Source organism: Homalodisca vitripennis, chromosome 3 (assembly GCF_021130785.1).
Source record: "Homalodisca vitripennis isolate AUS2020 chromosome 3, UT_GWSS_2.1, whole genome shotgun sequence".
Lineage (NCBI taxonomy): Eukaryota > Metazoa > Arthropoda > Insecta > Hemiptera > Cicadellidae > Homalodisca > Homalodisca vitripennis.
The window spans coordinates 161,847,920-161,867,813 of record NC_060209.1 but is presented as its reverse complement, the minus strand read 5'-3'; the positions used below and the strand labels follow the sequence as shown (position 1 = coordinate 161,867,813).

The following is a 19,894-nucleotide window of genomic DNA, read 5'->3' as shown; positions in this document are numbered from 1 at the left end:
AACAACTAGTTTCATATGAAGTCCTTAAAATAGAGTTCCATCTCTTATTTTATATGTTTAACCTTAAAATTATATTACATTGTTATATAATTGTTAGAAATGGCGTAAAACCTTTGGTTCACGTTACACATGAAGTCCTTAAAATAGTGAGTAACTTCTATTCTTATTCATTTGTAGCCTTAAAATAATGTTACATATTTTAAGGACGCCATGGAGTCCTCATGATGATTTGAAACATCTCTTTACATATTCAATCTTTAAAATGGTGTGACACTTTTCGTTCATACGAAGTTCTTCGAATAATCTAGAACATTTCATTTTACAATTTGTCTAAAATTTTTACAATTTACTCTATTTTGGTTTCTGCCCTGAAAAAGGAGAGATTACTGGCTGATTAAGAAAACAGTTCCATAGACCTTGTGGTGTTATGCTGTCTTTTTATATTATGGAACATTGTAAGTAGGTACCTACAGTTGATTCAACTCACTACAAAAGATATTTACTTGAAAGTAAGAAAGCAAGGCAAAATCTTTGCTGCTCGAAATCTTTAACAATAAGATGAGGTAAAACTTTGTTGGATTTGTTTGAAACAGTATATCCCTGTCTGTTCATTCCTGTCAGTTTGTAAATTCAGTTGAGTGACTCTTGGCGGAATATAAATTTCATTGTTAAAACTTACTTTATTTAATGCTTACGAACTCTAATATGACTGGCGGACGGACATATTCATGATTTATTAGACGTTTCTCGCTTCTCTGTAGCAAGAAAACTAGTATTGTAGTATTGAACTGATACTGTGCTTTGTGTACCGGTGAAATCGACAACAGTCTTGACGATATATACATTTGGACAACGGAGAACCTAACAAACTACTGGTCAGAACAAAATCCATTCAGTTTCACAGTGAAACCCCTTTAACAGGCTTTCTAAACTTGTAACTAAGTATATCCCGAGCAAGCCGTGTCTCTGTCACATAAGCCCATTGTAGCCACCTAGTTACCCGTAATCACCCCGTGTGTCGATTGTTATACAACTGAACCATGGAAATGTCAGTTTGCGCTGTTTTCACTAACAGCTTTGTGCTCTCGGCTCCGCATTGAACTTGCGCTGGGAAATGGCTCTATTAGAGCGGAAAGGCGGCTATTTATAACGAAACGGACATTCGGTAGGCGGCTCTCTGTCCTCAACAGATAATCTATTACAGAACTCCCTGGATTAGATGTTGTTAGCTTATGTAACTTGCAACCTGTTCAGTGGAATACGTTTCTAACGTACAATACGTTAATTATTACTTACTTACATTTTGATTAAAGTAAGGATATCTTTATAAAAGTCCAGCTTTTATGTTTTACACAGTGAGTGCCAAAGGCGCTGTGTAATCTATGGTACTGTGTAGCGGTTACGTTGCGGCGTTGTTGCTGCTTGGATGGGTAACGCTGAGCGACATGTCCTTACAAGCAATCCGCCTGCCCAGTGGTGGTGGATCGGAAGTTTCATTTAAACTGTCAGTCTCCTGGGGGTCAGAGAAGGCGTAGCCCCAACCTTGTCGAAATAAGAAATTCTTTTACCTGGTACTTTTGAAAAGAAGTTTCTTCGCCGTTACAAAGTGTGTCATAAACTTTTCGTTATTTGTTTTTATCACACAATGATCACTTACAAAACTGTTTAATGAATTTTAATTTTCAAAAATTATATGGATGGCTATTATTTTACTCCTTTTAATAAGCAATGCATGACAATGAAACCTAGCTTAAACCCACTTGTGCTCTACCTGACATTTACAAGATTTGGTGAATCTGCGTTCTTTATTCCCCTCTATGACTGAATTAAGTTGTTTTTAGCCACCGTACTTTGATACATTTGTAAAATTTGAGTATTTTTCGTGTTTTATCATACATTTGGACATATTTGCAAAGAGTCTTATCAAAACTTATAACTTGCTTTTAGTTGTACTCTTGTAAGTTTATGAGTGCTTTGAACGTTTTAATGAGGGTTGTGAACGTGTGGAATGTGACGAGAAGTGTAGAAGTCAGAAAGTATTGAAACAACGCAGAGATTGGTGACGGAAGACAACTGATTAACTATAGAAGAAATCATTGAAGATTTATAAATCAGTGTTGGTTCAGTTCAAAATGTTCGATAGCCAATTTGCTTTTGAAATGTGTTACTACAAAGTTTGTCCCGGAATTGTTTTACCTTAGCGAAATAAGCTTGAGTCCCAGCTTTACAAAGTTGCCTGACGAAGGAATCCTTGATTTTGAAAGGTCGCAAAATTAAATTGATGATTGGAATACGTGTTGTTATTCACTAGTGGTATTAAACTTATTTATGATGATTTACCGATAATTAAACGAGATTTACCGCTTAGTAAGGTGCACAGCTGTTGATAGTACACTGCATTTCTGTCACGGTATGCGGTATATATATATTTGTGTGTGTATTTTTCCGCCATTATTATTTTAACAATAACAAACAATGAATATGTAAATCAGATGGTTGGCTAACATCAACACCAACTGCTAAACAGTAGTTTTATATTAAGAAAATAGCTGCTTTCCGGAATTTGATTTTAATATCTTTATTAAACCATTTTTTTAAATAGCTCTTTTAAACTTACCTTGTGTTATAAACCTGCATTTTAGGGTTTTATTTTGAAAAATATTGCCTATTTTGTTTTGGATTTTCATAATTATTATGGAGATGTATAAAAATGTAAAGGTTATACATGGTTTAAATACGCTTTTGGGCAGAAACAGTTACTTAACGTATATTCTGAAACACATAATATTTATGTTATAACATACTATAAAAAATTTAGTATGGTTTGAATACTTTTAAAATACATTAGAGCCTTGAATTCCATATATAAAATTATTTATAGTAACATAAAACATGTTATTTCAATTTTTTTGTATTTACTCAAACACAAATGTAATAATTCAATCATGAAAAGCGTACCTCTAGTTGATTACAATAAATACAATAGCCCAGCTTTGGATTACACGTTTTTATCAAGCAGAAGGTCTTGAGTATGAATGGTCTTAACTAAATATTCAATCGTTATTGCGTATGGTTCACAACAGGAAGTGAAATCATACAATTACAAAGAAAAGTTCAGGAAACAAAATAAAATACAAAATGGAAACTCTTTCATTGAATGTACGTTCTGTCATGTTCTTAAACCAGTTGTACTATATTTGTTCATTGGAGCGAAGAGAAATAATTTCTCTGAAAAATAGTAAGAAAATAAAATCTAAAGTGGAAATGTTTGGTGCGATTTTAATAATTTCATTGCAGAATTGTAAGAGTTCATAAATATAAAACTTAATAATAGGAAAATCCATTCTCTAGTACAAAATCTTGTTTAGGTCAAGTCAAATAGACAACATTACAATTCCAAACTTAACTTATTAACTAGGAACGTCAGGAATAGCTATTGCTTTTTATTTGAGAATGATTTTATTGAATAACATCCAGAGTCAAGTTTTATGTTAATTATAACTTTGTCAATCTGAGCCAAGATTCTTTGTCCACTCCTTGTATTGTATGATTAAAAATAAGGTAGATAACTGTTTTATTTTTGATTTTTGTTTAGGAAATGTTAATAAAGGAAATCACAGCATTTTCTCACTATATTGAGGTCATATTGGAAAATATGTCATGGCACGTGTCTCATACACCAACGTGGGTAAAATAGATTTATATACATCCAACTAACCTTTTTTAAAATGTTTAATAACACTTGTAGGAATAAAAAGCCATTTATAATTTATAAAAGTTATTAATACGCCGCACCAAATGTTGGGTAACATGCTTATGTTACCTCCAACATTTAAGTACATAATATAGCTCATTTCATTAGGCTACACGTGTTACTATGTAACATGTTGAAATGATTATACTCAATTTGTTTACAAATCTGTTTATTTGGCGTTTTTCTCGTTGCCATCATGGTTTCACATAAGACCAATATAAGAATTTTCACTAATGCTTCATGTACAGATTTATAGCCAAATCTTGTACAATGACAAGCAGTAGAAATGGAGCTTTATTCAAAATATGAAATCCTTAGGTCTATGATTCGTTCTTGAGATATCGTTCGGGCGGACAACAGACAGTAGTGAATTGATTTCAGCCCCTCAAGTGAAAGGCTTACCTAACGCTTAGTCAATTAATCGGCATTTAAAAATGTTTAACGATTTATATCGTAATAAGCAATATTTTGCTTACAATGATAGTGATACAACAAAATCACACTGCTTTGGTTCAATACAAAGAGATGAGAGAGAGAGTCGGTCTGAAGTTCACTAACTGGAACACAAGCGGACATATTTATAGGGCTGTAATATTTATCACTCTTAACACCATTCATTGATGTGTGACTTTGTCTCCAGTGATCCGGAAAATGATAACTGGTATTGTTGTGGTGCCTCGCAGTTGCATTGACACAGTCACATGTTTCCTGTTACGGCCGTTAGAGACACATTGAACAACATGCGAACAATATTCCTTATTTCAATTAAATATAATGCACATACTTATAAATAGTTCCTTTTTAAATGTCAGTATACATGAAATTAAAAGCTATGTTATTATATGAAGAAATAAATGAAACGGCCATTCTGAGGTAAATTACTTGTTTTAAATGGTCGGCATTTAGAAGTTTTCTTGTAACAACATTTATACGTTTGGCCATTATTGGTCGGTAAAGCACAAATCTATGACTATTCTTACTAAAATATTAAAATAATTACGAAACATAAAATTAGATGGAGACAGTGGGATTTTAAGCGAAACTGTACAGTTAGAGCTTAAAGTAGGAAGTCGGGGCACTGCACTTGTATTAGTTAATTAAATTACTATTTAAGTTGTGAAGTTGGCCACAACTCTCAGTAACTTTCATTTCCTGTCAATATTTAAAGTTGAACTGTGTTCTGTTATAGCGTTTATAACAACTGAACAAAATTATATTCATACATTTTATTTATTGTTTTTTATGTACATGAAAAGTACGTAGTCTTTTGGTTTTTTAAATAGTGAGCAAATAAATATTGTATAATATAATTTGCATAAAAGTGGCACAGGTATAACACTAATACTCATGTTATGTTTTATTGATGTTGATGTAGATTCATTATTTCTGAACGCATAATGTACTATTAAACGAATAGTAGCTTTAACATGACAAACTGCCCAATTTCAAAAATTTGAAGTTTAGCTGTTAGGAAGGAAGAACCTAGCAAATCAATTGAAAGAGTCGAGTAAATTCACAGATTTTGTGATTTTTCAGTAAATCCATAAGTTGTGATATTTTACTAGTGGTAATTGCGGAAGTTGTGGAAAAGCTTATTCCGCGAGTAGAATGAAAACTACCTGTGATGGGAAAATAAAATATTGCTAAACGTCTAAGTTTAATGTAATTTGAAGAAAACTTTAAATTAATTTTCAAGTAAAAATCGATTTCTCGAGACTCGTACCTGAATCTCTCACTTACTGGGCAAGCAAACTCTAATTATTATACCTCCATTGATTACTCTGTAATTAGCTCTTTTCTCTCACAAATATGTCTTAACAATGATACTAACGAGCTTTTAGGAAGTTAAATACCATTCTATCGACATTTGATGTTTAATACAGGCTTATGGCAGTATTAACGCTCAAGTAATTTAAATATTTCACTAAAGGTTCCATTTTCAACCATCTTGTTGTGCTTTATTCTGTCGAAACTAAGTAATTTTCTTCTATAAAAACAATAATTTATGTAGCAATTAAAAATTTAACACGTAATATTAGAAGTAAAATAATGCATAAGAAGAATTTCGAGTGTGCGCAGTGTTTTTCATGGCGTGCACGAACAAATAGACAGTAGCAAGAACCAGGAAACAGCTTTTAACAGTTTCGAATCTACTTTTGCTATTTACTCTGTGGTCATTTCAATTCTACCCAATAGTTGGAATTTCGATTATAATCCAATCCAATGTAATCAATCGCTTGACTGAAACGTACAACATTGACTCTCATGATTGAAATGGCTGACGTTGTAACTCAATTCCCTTATGTGTGCTCGACACGCTCATAACACGTGTGTCTGATCATTACAAGCAACAGGAAACAGAAGCTTTCCGACTCCTAATTAACATATTAGTCTAATATAAGTTCAAAACATTGATGTTAATTATCTGCTGTCAATTAACAGGTACATTACAATCATATAGACATTTTTCGTAAGAATGGAATCCATCGTCAGATGCGCTAGTGTTGTTGTAGTTTGAAATGAGGAAGGGGTAGTTATCAAAAGGGTTCAAATATAAATTAATATGACACATAGGTTCGTCAAACAGTTGAAATAGTAGTCATGAATCAGTTCTTTACGAATTCTTTGACGAAGGTATGGGTTAATGCTATACACAGTTCAGGGCTATCATAATAAAAGAAATAGATATAATATAAATCAAGATTAGATCGCCAGTCAGTCTGTATATGGTCAGCTAACGTTGTTTTAACATGTATTATTGTGTCTCACTATTAGTTTTCAATGATTCAAACTAGCAAAAATATCTGAGTAAAAATATCGTTTGACACTTAACTCTTCCGATACCCTCCCATTGCGACTTCCACCAAAACTAGCGAACTGACGACCGATTTCTGTCTTTTAGGATACACATTTCTAACGAATTCAAGAAAAACAAGGTTGTGTGCTTATAGAATTGAAACTGGCTCTCGCCTCCTAGACTGCTATTACTTGTAAATTATATCACAGATTATTTAACACTCATAGCCTGGCCATAAACATATATCAAGGGATTTAATTGCTATTGGATATTAATTAATTCAAATATAATCTAGCAATGATCCAAGTATAAACGAAGGTTCGTTTTCACGTTAGTTATCGGTGAAACCGGTCTGGATGTTGATCCACAGCACATGACGTTACGGTCTCCGGTTGTCAGTAATTTGGAGCGGTCCTGTCGCCATATCCCAGGGAGTGCCCTAGCCCGTAATCTCCTGGAGGATTAAGCCCCAACGAAACCCGGCACACGGCAGTCAATAATTATGACCTGTCACACGAGAATTTCTCCGCGTCCCCCAATTGTTCGTCTTGACTTTCGTTTAAAACACTTTCACACAACTGGTTTCTACATTTTTATATCTCCGAACAAGGCCGGGCGAGTGAGAAGTAACAGCTCTGCTCCGTACAGACTCCTCTATGGGTTGCCTCACATTTCAGCCGTTTGTATTCTACAGAGATCTCTGCTGTGAGAATCTTCTTGTCTCTGTAGCCACAGACTTATTCAAGACATGATTCGAACTGTAAATTCATTTTGGAAGAATGGCATTTATCCAAGTATATTTTGTATCAGTCTTTAGCATATGCAAAGAATAGAAAATATTTATTTATGCTAAATTTTTGCATTTATGTTTTTTTAAAAATAAAAACATATTACATATATGTTAGGAAGAAACACCTTCACTTTGAGGCAAATATGAGTTTTCAGTAACCTTTTTGGGATTGAAAAATATAATTAAAAATATGAGTTGTTCATATTTTTATTCTATGTAAGTCCCGACTACTTGCTCAACTCGTTCCTATAGTTTCTGGACCTTTATCCTTTCATAATATCCTCAAGTTTGTGAATTCATGTCAGTATTTACCAATATTAGCCTATTATCAAATAATTAATTAATTATAAGTTTAATTGTTGGACTCAAAGAAGGTGTTGAAAAACGTAATAAATTCGTTTTGGTTTCTCCTAACAGAGTTTTTTTAGTTAAAAATGTTGTGAATTTTAAAATACCTGTGATGATTTTACTTAATTACAATACTTTGTATGGTATTGAACAGTTTTGTAAACAAATCGTGAAAAGTAACCTAGCCACTAACTTGATCATAATTTTAAACTTTTCATTTAAAATTATTAATTTTTACTTGATGCTAAACTTTAGTTGGGTACCACACCCGTCATAGTACCAGTTTACTTACTGGGGTGCACTGCAGTATTAATACCTCAATATCAGCTGTAAAAATAAATCAATGTGATTATTATTTACTTTCATTACAGATCTTGTAGTTAAGTTACAATTACTGTTAGCATGATTTATATACATAGCCATATTTATTCATGTTTAACTAATTTAATGAGAACTATGTTTATTAAAAACTTATTAACATATTTTATGTTGTATGGGAATTGAAGTTGTAGGTTTAAACATATTACTCTCTGAAACAACTAAACGTTGGGGGCGAAATATTTACAAACTAAAGTCGACAGAATCATTTCTCGTTTTTTTGGTGTTATCAATATAGTGTTAATACAGTAAATTTGAAATTAGTGCTACTCATAAGGTGCAGGAAAGTAGGACCTTGAGTTTTAGGTGAGCTAGGGTGAGTATTACAACATGGGATGCGTTGAAATTTTTGCAACAAATTTTAACATAGACTATTTTTTTAATTTTTTACTCTATAACTAAAACGTTTTTCAGCCAAGCTAAATTAATAACAGTAGAATACAGACAATGATATTGTAATAACAATGATTAATAGAGCAATAAAGCTAAATAGTATAAAAGTGGTAAAAGAATACCACAGACTTGGTGATCTATTTTCTGAAACAGATCATTATTCTACTGCAAGCTAGGCGCAGTTTACGTAACTCTAACTTAACCAAACAACTCTGTGTTGCGCTTCATAACCTTAACATGTTATGCACTGCACACCATATTCTGTACCAATTCATGCACGAATTGAGCATTCGTTTCAAGGAAAGCAAAGAATACACGTTTGTCTTCAGTCATATAAATAAATAAAAATATCTTAATAAATTAGAAACTTTTGTACGTCAATGATAATCGATACGATACAATTTTGTGCTTGTAAATGTTATTGGAATCGTTGTGTGGCTTAATTAGTATAGTTCCTTCGTCTCGCATCAGTGATGCAGTCAGAAACACAACTCGGGGAGGGGGGTGTGTAGGGCAGAGCAAAGTTTTTCAGGTTGTAGAAGAATTCTTGAGTCTACACAGTTCTTGATTTTTTACATGATACAATTTTGGTAAATAACTGATTATTCGCCGTTGCTCTAAGTTCTTTTTCCTTATTCAAATTCCATTACTTATGTTATGAAAGGAGTTGTTTATTAATCGAAGGGCTGAAAAGTTTAATTTCTGTGTGCCTGTACATACAATATATCAAAAGTAAACTAACCAATAGATATACAATTTTGCAAGAAGCTTCATTTCTACATTATAGAAAATGCTAAAATAGATTATGGTGCATGCCACTTCGTTGAATTTGGCTTAGCGTTCGCAAACATTTATAAATTGTTGTAATGGATACCCACGATGACAACAAGTAAATGGCAGATTAAAGTAATGTATAACACAGACTAAAAATATTAACATAAATATTTTAACATTTGGCGAAGCACAATTGAAGTCTGTCGCTCAGAAGGCTGACACAATTTCTTTTTGTATACCGGGGAAACGTAAAAATCTATTTTATATACGATTTTGTGTCTGTGTATCTATCCGCAGGACATCTCGATAGTTATTTCACTTATAAATATGCACATAGTATAAGCGAAGGCTGTTACGCGACATATGGTATGACGTAATCATACTTTGAAATTAAATGATGAGGTTTAAATTTTTAAGTGAAAATTATTTATCTGCAGTGAACATTTTTTTTGTGAGTGGCTTGGAATTACATTTTGTACTATTTCAATATAAAGGATTTATAACAATTGGTTGAAATGTGAAATTTTTAAGCGGATCCATCTTCTTCCTAATTTTGGTGAAATAAGAAAAACAAACTAAATGTTAAACAATCCTCCAGTAACAAACATCCATTAGGTTTTTTATTCCATTCCGAATATTAACAAATTAAAAAAAGAAAGTTACTTCATTTCTACTATATTACGGGCATGCTTTTGCTAACTTTCGTTTTAATATTTGAATAAAAGAGAACAAACAGAACAAATCTGTGAAAATAAAAGTATTAAAGTATCGGAGGTTGGAAGGAAATAATAATTGTTATAAAATACATTGGAATACGAGTACATTTTGATTAAAAGACTATTAAAATAGGTGTTTTTATACAGGATATTATGTTTAAAAGAAAATGGATTTAAATTGTAAGTAAAGACAACACATTAAGTATCGAAAAATGTACGGCATTTTAAACAACCTCGATAAAATATTTAGTGCATCTAAGGGGAACAGAGAAACGAAGTGGGGAGGTTTGACGACTAACTCAATGATATGGCGATTGAGCTATTCTATTGTTTCTCCTTTTTATGGCTCATAATATTCCTTATGGCCTCTGCCGCAATGTATAGTGCACGCGACATTCGCGGGGTAATTCAGTTAAAGTTTATGCTTCGTCTAAGTGTTTCTAAATTGTACAGAGTGCTTCAATACCTCACATCTGGGGAACGAGATGGACACAAGCGGAGAATCGAGTTTTGATTTGCAGTTGAGCAGAAACAATAGAGATAATCGATTATGATAATGGAAGAGTGTAGTTAGGACGTGACGCTTTCCATAAAATGTATCTGACTGGGTATATGAGCAGTGCATAAAAACTGTACGAGAGCACGGAATGCGAATTTGGGAGCGTAAACTGGTGTCAGGCGTTGGGGGTTTCTTGCTGAACACAATTCCTACTTCCACTTCTCGAGCACGTGCTCGTTCCCCTGTGTTTTGATGTACTTTTATTTTCTATTCAGTGTTGTATGGTATCATGGCAGATGTGGAGTTCTCTATTTCGTAAATAAAAAATAACCACTGTTATACGGCTCGTACTGTTGAGAAAATACAGCAAATACAACAAAGAATAGGGCCATTGCAGGAGGTTTTACACAATACGTAAATTAAATATTGAATATGTGAGTATTTCATTTCATTTTGTACGTTCATACATTTATTGAAGTAAATAAATGCATTTAGAGACATGGATGAGGCAACTTGAGCGCTTTAGTGAATAAATGAATAACGATGAAATTTGAATAGCTGTCACGTATGCACAGTTTCAACATGCTGAAGTATACGTCATGTCTGTCACCAACGGTTTAATTTTTTTCATTTTTTGTATAAAAGTTCTCACTTTATCCTACCAGTGACATATTCAACAATAGACGGTGGGAAAAGTTTGGAAATAAGCTAGTTAATGATGAAAATAATAATAGTATACACTATCGATACTTTTATTGCTAACCGAATCAAACAGTTGAAATGAATGAAAAGATGAATTAGGTAGCCGACGCGTAAATCTTGCGGCTTTGGTGGCAACAATGTCCAACCAACTACAGTTCATATGGATGTCTCAAATAACTCTGGTTGTTATTCCGCATTCAATATGTAATATCCAAACTTGCCAAAAACTCTAAGACGACTAGGTTCCTCACCAAGGGAAGGTTCATGATGAAAAACATTTTTACGAACTCTATTCTGTATTGTAATCATGCAGTTCGTGTACAAATAGTATGCATTAAGCTAGAACCATATGTCAAGTTGCTATACATTTTGATAATAAGAAATTAAAATTATTTAACAATAAACAATATTACTATTTTATATTTTAACTTGGAGGGTTGGATAGTAATTGTAAAGGAATTTCAAGTACTAGCTTTTATAAAAAAAACACGAGTTCAATCAAAACTCCGCTCCTTGGAGTTTTAGAACAAAAAATGATGTAACAGAATTCTCTCTTCAAACATAAGGTGGAAGAACCTTGAGAATAAATTGACAAATGTAGTTTATACATACTGAAACAGTAATTAAAGTGTTTACATTTCTCCACACAGACAATGGAGTGACACATAAAATCGAGTGAGATTAGCACAAGCTTTTCTCGGAACACACGTCATTTTGGTGCACAAACAAGATTAAGTAGGTTTGCTTTCACAATTATGTTCACTCATGTGTAATTAAGCGTGTATTAGAATTGCTGCTGATTACAATGTTTGTGAACCGTGACTGAACCTTTGTCGACTTTTCTCATGCTCACTTGTTGTTTACTACTACGCATGCTGGAGGATTTCAGTTCAAATAAATACCTTTTATTGCAATCAGTACATTTTTGGATTATCTGTTTAGTATGATTTGTGGACTGTTTGCAAAAACTATAAAGAGAGCTTATAGTGGTTGTCAAAAGTGCCTTAATACGCCTAACTCGCGGTCTCTCGAATCCACCCATGAGTGGTATGGTTGTATGTACTGCTGACACCACACTCTTTCGCAGCCTAAATGGTCATCTTGTTCCGTCTATAAAAATTCATTTAAATGCTTTAAGCATCCGATAATTGGGACAAAAGCTGATTAAGAAACCTACTCTCTGAGAGTACTGTATTCCACACCAAGTGATCTTGCATGATAAAGATACGATTAACAAAGTCAATATTGTACTATGAAAGAAAAAGTTTACATATTTATATGGTAAAAAATAGAAATTTACGGGTAAAGTGGCGTGAAAAAAATCACTAGGTACAGGCCCAACACTAAAACAAATAATCAAAGGAAACCAAGAGACAGATCCAAAAGTAATTTGTTCTTTTCCAACTTGAATATATAAATAAAATAATATATAAAATAATCATAAGGAGAAAGGGAAGAAGGAGTAGAAAATTCAAGCACTGCTGAAATTTACAAGATCATTTGTTATCCGGGAAAGATAAAAACGAAAGTTCTCACTATTTTTTCTGTTTTGTAGTGAAGTTTACAGTGAAGTAATATCACTCTGCAGAAGCAGACGTATTACGAATAAAAAGTACCTTCATCCCAGATGATCTTGGGTGTAACTATGCTTCATGAATTGACCAGCACGGAAGCAATACTCGCTACTTGGCTGAAATGCCTGCGCTTGTACCGCTTAGTGCAAGCTGTTTAGTGTGAATATTGTTTGTTGGTTCAGTGGTAGAGAGGGCTTGATAGCCCTAACTCCGCCTCTTTAATAAAGGTAATTTTCATTCATTAATTTTTTCATTCAATATTGTATGAAATTCTAACTCTAATTCCGCAAACAAGACAAGTAAATATCGTTGGTTCTCACTCACTTTAGAGCACTTCAATCATCATCCACTTAGTACAAAAGAGAATCACAAGACCATATCGCACTGCATTCTAAGACTGGTAAGAGCTGATGTTGTGGACTGTTGAAAAATGCTGTTCAACAGTAAGGTGCGTAATGCATGATGCCTTTTCATGAATGTCTGTGGATGGCGTTTGTGAACATAGGTGTGAAATAGCCATCAAGGGTAAAAAAATATCCCACAATTACGTCCTATTTTATAGAATTTACAGGAATTAAAACGAGTAAAATCCATGAATATTAGTATCCTCATGATTCACTATATTCTCTACTGCTTGAATTGTGAACACATTGTGGATTTATTTCGTGTTACTATCTTATTGTAAGAAAATTTGACCCACTTCAGTTCTTACCAACATTTTGAAGCACGCTTGACCACATTTAGTTAAGGTGGATCAATCGGTTTTGGGTTTGGAAAATATCGTTTGTTGTAGCCCTTAACTAAATGTATGACAGCTAGACAGTTATACAGTAGTTTAATACATTGATTACGGCAGAATCCTTACTGACGCAGAATCAGATTGATTGAAGATGTTAAGTTAACTGAATACTAAAAAGAAAAAAAAGATCACTCTACGTAATATTACGGGCATGTAAAGTAAACAATTTAGGATACTTTGTAATCAGGACCAAATAAAAACGGATGAAGATAAAAAACTTCGAATTTTTTTACATTATGTACGTGAGTAATACATTCAAGGAGTAACATGGGTTTATAATATGTTTAATTTCGTTATGAAAATATATTTAAAACCGTGTAATTTTATTAAAAAGTATTTAATTAAAACAGTTTAATTCTTTTGTCATAAATGGATAAACACAATGTCACTTCCTGAAATAATAATTTATTTACACGCCGTAAAGATTTCGGACTTTTATCTTAATCAGTTTGTATTTGGGCCTGAATAACAAAATTTCAAGATTTCTTACATTAAATTTCACGAGGAGTGATTAAAAACTTGTTTCCACATTTCTATATTCAGGGAAGATAGTTTAAAGAGCTATTAATTTAACTTAAAACAACTTTTCCTAACTTAAAATCGAATGTACCGTTTTCAACCATATAAACTCTTGACAAACTAGTTGCTATACCGAATGTATATGCACTCTATTCTGCTTACGGTTAGTAATTGTTTGTTCCACCTACAATATTTGTTATTACTGTGAGACATTCTTTACTTGACATCTATCAATTTAGATGCACCATATTGACAATGACTACTCTAATCCGTGTCTCATTCGATATATAGACCTACTGCCAAGTAAAGAGTTAATCACGAGAACGGTCATGTAAGTTCAAGGACATGGAAGATGAATAATATAAGCCCAAAAACCAGTTACCAGTTTATATTTGGGATGGAAAGTCTTTGTGATACGTATTGATGCACAAAAGTGTGAATAATTTAAGTTATATGGAATATTTAAAATAAAATTAATTGCAATATATGATATCTATTGCAATTGATTACTACTAAAGCCTTATAACTTTTAGTTCTAGGCATTTAATGAATGTTTATCCACGGCATGATATCCAGTTAGCAAAATGACTTTATTACACCATTAGGTTATGCCATGTAAAAGGAGCAAATACATGTAAATGGTTCCTTTCAGAGACTTCCGGTCTGCTTCAAAAATTTCTTTCATCAAAAGAACCTAACTGTTCACCTATGCAGTTTTAATCCTCTTTTCTTGTGTTGCAAGTTACACTACTGAGAAAATAAATTGCAGGAACCAGAATGCACGGTACTCGGCTCAATAAAAAATTAATCCTTAGGTCAGCAAATAAAGAGGGTTAATTTATATTAGTATCATGGTAGTATTAAGGTTCTTAGAAATTTGTACTTGTAGTACAGATTAAATTGTTACTACCAAACTCGAGTATTTTCTTTGTCAGAAGGACGTAAGTATGTGAATTTTATTTGAAAAGCTTTGCATATAATGGACTGTATGGTCGTTGGTTCCAGACATACATTTAGCGGTAATCTTAACCATGCTATAACTAGTATTTCCATACAATGCCGGCAGCTATGTTAGCAGTTTATTTGTGTTACCAGGATATAGAGTTACCGCTAAAGAAAATAACTTGACTAATAACAAACCGTATTAAATTGTACAAAACAATTTTCGGTATTTAAATTTTGCATTATGTATGTAATATCTGCAACAATGTAAAGTTTTGTATATCTTGAGGTTGGTTGATTGTATTAATAGAAAAATTCTCTTATTTAAAATTGTATATTTACATATTGAAGATAAACAACGTATTAAGGGTAATGGTAACTATTTGTAGAGTGAATTATGGAGGTGTTCTATCCACCGAATTTTTAATAATTGTTTGTGGTCCATTGTCCCGAAAAGAAACTGTAATTAAATTAAAACATTTGACAAGGAACTTGTTGAATGTCACTTGTCAACTTGTCACTCTGTCATTGTTGAATAAATAATTTGCAAGTTTCACATATGAAAAAATCGTATGTTTATTTTTTGAGTAATTAAAATCATAACACAATTTAAAATAACATAGATAATTATATTAGGATGAAATAAAGGCTGAGTGACGCATGAAATAGTCTGTCCTTATGCTCTTATGCGTCCTCGTCACTTGAAAAGTCGTATTTCCTTCTGTCCTTTTTTTTTACTTCTATATTTCTTCCAATTAAATCCGGTGTTACCTCGTAGGACTTCTGGATTGCTATGTGCTATCGCACAGCGCAAGATAATATACAATGCATTATAATATGAATACAATACCGTGGCTAAAAACAGTAATGATATTGCAAAAATCTACTTTTTCGAGATTTACGAGAATACAGGAGTTCCGGTCTCTGCGTCACACTCATATTTCTTCACACACATCTCAGACTAAACAGTCAAGTTTCAAGAAGGGAGCAATCCAACCGTTTATTTTAAGGATTTATTTTAAAGTATTATGGTAGATACTTTATTCCTTTCTTCTTTTAGCTGTCGACAAAAGAATAAACAAACAATTAATGCAATTAATGAATGTTATTTAAATAAAATTATTTCCTAAATGACAAGTTACAATTTTGAATATACGAATAGTACTTAAAGTGTTGTTTAAAGGTCTATAGGTAGATTGTTACAGATTTTACATTTTTTCGACAGGATTTAAGTATCTCGGATATGGGGATTGGGATTGAGGAAATAATGATGGACGAGGGCAAAATTATTATCAGTGTAATATTTATTTTAGTTAATTCAGAATGAGATACTTTTTTGCTAGTTTGTTTAGTCATGTGCTCTTCTACTCATGACATGAGTGTTTTTTTATTTAACATATCATCTTCACTTGGAAACGTGTAAGTAAAATGCTTGATTCTACAATGCTTTGTTCCCAATAAATACAAAATTCTAATATTGTTTCGTAAAAACCTGAAGATTACAAATTTAAGTACGAGGAACTGCATTTAAAGCCGAGAAGTCAAAAAGCCAAGAGCAAATTTACATTGTATTAGCAGCTAATGGTTTCTTTAAATATATAGAGAAATGACCCATAAACAGAAATTGATTGCCAGCCACGCTAGTTTATGTCGAGGTCGAAGCGGGATTGTAAAAAAGGGTTAAAAGTAAGAAATTAATATTTTGTCATATTTTTCTTAGCTTGGCACATTTAAACTCAACCGTCAGACACTTTGATAAATTATAAATAGGCCTCAGCTAATCCACACATAGACCCTTAAAGTGGTGACTTTCAGTAAAAAAAAAAATGTAATTGTATGACTGTTATATAAGTATTCTTTATGTCTGAAGATAAGTACACTTAAACCAAAAGCGCATCTTAAACACATGGAAAAATTATTTTCTGAAAAAAAAAAAAAAAAAATCTTTCGTTTCATAATTTTAACCCTTTCAATACCCTTTCGTTACGAACCCCACAAATATTAGCGTGCTAACAATCTATTTCTCTCCTAGAAAAAAATGCCTCTAACGACTTACAGAAAAACTAGGTTCTGTGCGTATGCAATACATATTGGCTCTCGGCTCCTAAGCCCAACAAGGGTGAATAGCACTGGAAATAGGTACTCGATTCGTTACTATCCGTATGTGCTTATTAGTAAACGTAACCATGTTTCTGTAGGATCTATAAGTGACATTGACACCTAGGGGACCTAGACCCCTCCCTCTCAGCTAGTTGATTGACTAATGGAATCAGTGGTTGTACTAGTAATGACCAGAGACCACATTATGTCATTGTGGTGACGTCAAACTCGTCTATTACATGGTCCTGTCTGATGTCTGGTGTGTCACGTGACTAATCAAATGATGAACTGGGGTGGCATCCCTTAACAGTCCACCCAGCTATTGTTACATGTGACTCCAAATGAGATTTAATGTCAATTGAATATGGATAGATCATACTTTCTATTTAGTGTGTAACGTCTCAAAATCGTTTAATAGAAAGTAATAAACAATTAATTAATACTAATACTAATATAATTAATTAATTATGTTAGTATTAGTTTTTTTAAGGAAAGAAGAGCCTTTTTAGCCATATTCTACCTGTCCACACTGGGCTGTTTCTAGGATCTTATCAAATAGAATAAGGGTCAGTAAAATATAACGTCCGTAATACTGATAAAAACTTAATCGGCACGAGAAAGACTTGATCCTTTTCTGTCTTTAGTTTAGATCTAAAGCCCAACGCCTTAGGCCGTGTAGATACCAGTCTTTCCAAGTTTTGTTTTTAATATTGGTTGATTTATATAGTTTTCACTGAATATGTAAACAAGGTTTATTATAATACTGAACAGCTCAAACACCTTCGGCCGTCTTAAACGTTTTAGCTACGGAAAGGTGGCGACTACGTTGGGCTCTCTCGGAATTTCAACTTCTAATATTAACTAAACTAACTAACGAGGGAAACCTTTCTTTTTTCAAACACCGTGTTATTTATATCAAATATTCGCGCCTGTCTTGAGGAGCTCTTGCATGTAAAAATAAAAATGAAAGAAATCTCATATCCAATATAACAAAACGATATTATGCCCCATTTCAAGGAAGAGTTTAGGAATCTGTGAGACGATTTCTAACTACTTCGGTGACTGTACCGTTGTCTTAATTTTCAAAGCATAACCCACTTAAGGAAATTTGGATTGATAGCCTATATTGTATTGCATTGGTTGCTGCTAATCTGCCCAATGAAGTTCACATTGTAATTCAAAATGTAATAGTAAGTACGAGATTTTTCGGTTTTATTTGTTGAAGATAACAAATTATCATTGTATGCAACTTTCTTAATGAAAAGACCATAATCCGTTTTAACTTTTTTAAAGTTAAGGATTAAAAAAAATACGAGTCCATAAATTATCATGTGAATGAAATGTATCCTTTTCGTACAGTCGAAAGGAGGCTATTTAATTGCTGTTGACTAAATTAGAAAAGTTAAATTTGCCCTACGTTGTGTTGACAACACTTTAGCAAAATGTGAATTCCATCACTACCTTGCATAAGAACAAACAACATGTATAGAATAAAATTAGAAAAATAGAAGTTTGGTCTGAATCAGTTACAAAATATTCGTAGCAACTTAACAGAATTCCCTGTCGTTGAATATACGAAGGTAAAAACGAAAGTTATCTGGCATCTCCCGTCTAGGTGGGCCTAGTACGAGATTTCGACAACGCTGTTCAACATTCACAGAGCGCACACTCTTGCCTCACTTGGCGGAGTTTCCACCTCCGTGGAATAGCCGTCCGTGATCCAATCTGTGATAGTAATTTTGATAAGAATGAACCCTGGCGCTGGACAACAGCCGGCCCGCAGGTTACAGCATCTCTGTACATCACCTGTTGCGCAAGTGACGCCAATGTGCTCGGATTACTGCCTGTACACACGCAGTGGCAATGGCACAGTACGTGCGCACGTAGCACGTACACGTATCGCGTGGCACGTTCCGTCGCGTCCGTCGCGTCGCGTCGTCACGCGTGACGTGAACTCACTGATGTAACTGCACACAGGTCCCGCTCTGTTTGCTGTCCGTTTGACCGTCTGCTTCCTCCAAAGTAAATACATATCAATTGAATCCCTACGTAAGATCAGAGTAGATAATTTTTAAATGAAATGTGTTTTATGAATGAGATTTAAATTCTTTCTAAGGATCTTTTTTAACCAAAACAAATAGTTAAAATCCAAAGAAAATAAAATTAAAGTTCGAAGCTCAAAAAAGTTATATTAATTAGATTTTAGACATTTTACGTAACATTCCTTTATATTTTAAACTAAAACTTGAATAAGAAGATCGAATGCACATGACTTGCTGATAAAACTGCACACAGGTACCACTGGTTGCTATCAGTTTGACCGTCTGCTTCCTTCGACGTAAATACTTGTATAAAATACATACCAATTGAATTCCAGAATCTGTTACCTGTGTACATTACTTCATATTTATAATATGCTACGTAAGATCAGAGTTGGTAATTTTTAAATGAAATGTGTTTTATGGGCGAGATTTAAATACCTCTGAAGGACCTGTTTTATCCAAAAGCAAACAGTTAAAATCCAAATAAAATCAAAGTAATCAAAGTAGCTCAAAATATTAGATAAATTACATTGTTAAAAATTTTACCTAATATTCCTTTATATTTTGAAGTCAAATTTGAATAAGATCAAGTGCTCATGACGTGAACTCGCTGATAATTTAGTTTTCAGAAAGGTGTAGATAGTTGGTAAGATCTGAGTTTTTAATTTTTAAGTGGAAAGTGATCTATTAAATACCTCGGAATGATCTGTGTCATCCAGAAGAAAATTGCCACAGTGCCTATTGAAAATAGTTAAAAATGCAAAGAA

The 19,894-nt window shown here is 33.1% G+C and overlaps 1 protein-coding gene across 1 annotated transcript in view; it reads left to right on the top strand.

Annotated features, from left to right (window-relative positions):
- Window positions 1–19,894, top strand: part of LOC124357711 (adhesive plaque matrix protein-like) — a 50,389-nt gene that overhangs the window by 21,475 nt on the left and 9,020 nt on the right. The gene's annotated exons all lie outside the window — the stretch shown is intronic.